Source organism: Lolium rigidum, chromosome 1 (genome assembly GCF_022539505.1).
Source record: "Lolium rigidum isolate FL_2022 chromosome 1, APGP_CSIRO_Lrig_0.1, whole genome shotgun sequence".
NCBI lineage: Eukaryota > Viridiplantae > Streptophyta > Magnoliopsida > Poales > Poaceae > Lolium > Lolium rigidum.
Window position 1 is genome coordinate 42,065,661 of NC_061508.1, and position 3,815 is coordinate 42,069,475.

Sequence of the window (3,815 nt, forward strand, 5' to 3'; positions counted from 1 at the left end):
GCGCGACTTCAACTTCGTCGGCCATGGCAACTTTTCTTGTAGTGGAAGTGCCCCCGGAAGCCATCTCCATCAACGCCACCGCCTCCATCATGCTCCGTGAGTAGTTCCCCCATGGACTACGGGTTCTAGCAGTAGCTAGTTGGTATTCTCTCCTCCATGTACTTCAATACAATGGTCTCATGAGCTGCCTTACATGATTGAGATCCATCTGATGTAATCGGTGTTGTGTTTGTTGGGATCCGATGGATGATACATTATGACTAGTCTATCTATAAAGTTTGTGAAGTTATTGTTGCTGCAATCTTGTTATGCTTAATGCTTGTCACTAGGGCCCGAGTGGCATAATCTTAGATTTATGCTCTATAATTATTGCTTAGATTGTATCTACAAGTTGTATGCACATGTCGCTGTCCGGAACCAAAGGCCCCGAAGTGACAGAAATCGGGAAAACCGGAGGGGAAGGCGGTGATGTGAGGATCACATGTTTTCACGGAGAGTTAATGCTTTGCTCCGGTACTCTATTAAAAGGAGTACCTTAATATCTAGTAGATTCCCTTGAGGCCCGGCTGCCACCGGCTGGTAGGACAAAAGATGTTGTGCAAGTTTCTCATTGCGAGCATGTATGACTATATATGGAAAACATGCCTACATGATTAATGAATTGATGTTCTTTCTTAATGCTTTATCAATCCTATCAATTGCCCAACTGTAATTTGTTCACCCAACACTTGTCACTTGTTATTGGAGAGTTACCACTAGTGTAGATCGCTGGGAACCCCGGTCCATCTCTCATCATCATATACTCGTTCTACATGTCATTGGAAGTAGTATCAACTATTTTCTGGTGCCATCGCCTCCGTGTTATTGCTACTGCTGCTGTGTTACTGTTACTACTGCTCTCATATTACTGCTACTTTCACATCACCCCTGTTGCTAGTGCTTTTCCAGGTGCAGCTGAATTGACAACTCAGTTGTTAAGGCTTATAAGTATTCTTTACCTCCCCTTGTGTCGAATCAATAAATTTGGGTTTTACTTCCCTCGAAGACTGCTGCGATCCCCTATACTTGTGGGTTATCAAGCCACTAGTCCATTGGTGAAAGTTGCCCAACAAGATTGAAAGATAAACACCACATACTTCCTCATGAGCTATAAAACATTGACACAAATCAGAGGTAATAAATTTTGAATTGTTTAAAGGTAGCACTCAAGCAATTTACTTTGGAATGGTGGAGAAATACCATGTAGTAGGTAGGTATGGTGGACACAAATGGCATAGTGGTTGGCTCAAGGATTTTGGATGCATGAGAAGTATTCCCTCTCGATACAAGGCTTAGGCTAGCAAGGCTATTTGAAACAAACACAAGTATGAAATGGTGCAGCAAAACTTACATAAAAGACATATTGTAAACATTATAAGACTCTACACCGTCTTCCTCGTTGTTCAAACACTTTACTAGAAATTATCTAGACCTTAGAGAGACCAATTATGCAAACCAAATTTTAGCAAGCTCTATGTATTTCTTCATTAATAGGTGCAAAGTATATGATGCAAGAGCTTAAACATGAGCACAACAATTTCCAAGTATCAAATTATTCAAGACATCATACCAATTACCACATGTAGCATTTTCTGTTTCCAACCATATAACAATTAACGAAGCAGTTTCAACCTTCGCCATGAAAATTAAAAGCTAAGAACACATGTGTTCATACGAACCAGCGGAGCGTGTCTCTCTCCCACACAAGCATTTATTCAAACAAAAACAAAAACAAACAGACGCTCCAAGTAAAGTACATAACATGTGACCGAATAAAAATACAGTTTCAAGGGAGGAACCTGATAATTTGTTGATGAAGAAGGGGATGCCTTGGGCATCCCCAAGCTTAGATGCTTGAGTCTTCTTGAAATATGCAGGGATGAACCACTGGGGCATCCCCAAGCTTAGAGCTTTCACTCTTCTTGATCATATTGTATCATCCTCCTCTCTTGACCCTTGAAAACTTCCTCCACACCAAACTCAAAACAAACTTATTAGAGGGTTAGTGCATAATCAAAATTCACATGTTCAGAGGTGACACAATCATTCTTAACACTTCTGGACATTGCCTAAATCTACTGGAAGTTAGTGGAACAAAGAAATCCATCCCACATAGCAAAAGAGACAATGCGAAATAAAAGGCAGAATCTGTCAAAACAGAACAGTCCGTAAAGATGAATTTCTAAGAGGCACCAGACTTGCTCAAATGAAAATGCTCAAATTGAATGAAAGTTGCGTACATATCTGAGGATCACTCACGTAAATTGGCAGAATTTTCTGAGTTACGTACAGAGAATTAGGCCCAGATTCGTTACAGCAAGAAATCTGTTTCTGTGCAGTAATCCAAATCTAGTATGAACCTTACTATCAAAGACTTACTTGGCACAACAATGCAATAAAATAAGATAAGGAGAGGTTGATACAATAGTAACAACTTCCAAGACACAAATATAAAACAAAATTACTGTAGTAAAATAAACACATGGGTTATCTCCCAAGAAGTTCTTTCTTTATAGCCATTAAGATGGGCTCAGTAATTTCAATGATGCACTCCCAAGAAATAAGAGTTGAAGCAAAAGAGAGAATCAAGAAGCAAATTCAAAACACATTTAAGTCTAACCCACTTCCTATGCAAAGGAATCTTGTACACAAATGAATTCATGAAGAACAAAGTGACAAGCATAGGAAGATAAAACACGAGTAACTTCAAGATTCTCAACATAGAGAGGGGAAACTTGATATTACTAAAATGCATATAACCATGTTTCCCTCTCTCGTAATAACTTTCAGTAGCATCATTGATGAAATCCACAATATACCCATCACTTAAAACATTCTTATCATGGTTCATATGCATAGAAGTATCATTAATTTTGGCATAAGAAGAGTTCTTCTCATTAATAGTAATTGGAGCAAGATTATTATCAAGAATTTGAACATGGTAAACAAGTTGCATATTAAGGGAATTGTTTTTGGCAATCCAATCATAACTATGACAAGTTTCATAAGGATAGTTATAACCTATATCATAGCATTCTTTATAATAATCATCAAAGATTGGAGGCATAGTGTCATCATAAGAAATAGAATAGTTATCTTTCATGGTAGGTTCATCTGTGACCATACCATCATTGTTACTAGAAGGAGATGTATCAAACACATAATGATCAGTAGCAAAAGGATTTTCAAACACCTCTTCCCCAAGCTTAGAGCTTTCTATATCATTATGGGAGGAAGCATGGATAGTACTGATACTATGCCAATTATTAACATCATCATTTTCAGAATTAGTTTCCCAGAGATTTGCAATATCAAAAGTAGTGTGCTCTTTCAAATCATGATCACTAATGTATGTAAAGGGCATAGGAAGATCATTGTATTCAGATTCATTATCATAATAATCATTAGGAGCAACATACTTACGGTTACCTAGCGTTATCTCATTCACGCGGGGATATGTCGTTACCTCTTTCTCTTTATTCTCCTTTTTCTTCTTCTTCTTCTTCTTCTCCGTTCCCTTCTTCTTCTTCTTCTTCTTCTTCTTCTTCTTCTTCTCTTCCTTCTCCTCGTTCCCTTCTTTAAGAGGAAGAGGCTTGAAGGGTGGCTTGTCCGCATAACCTGATTTACTTTCGAAACAATAGAAGAAACTTGGGAGGATTCCTCCTTTTCATTAATTAGTTCAAAACACACAAGCGGTCCTATCATATTTTGGCAAGGTGTCATCTTCTAAAATATTTTGTATGTAAGTATTTGTATGGCTATTATCAATGCAATAA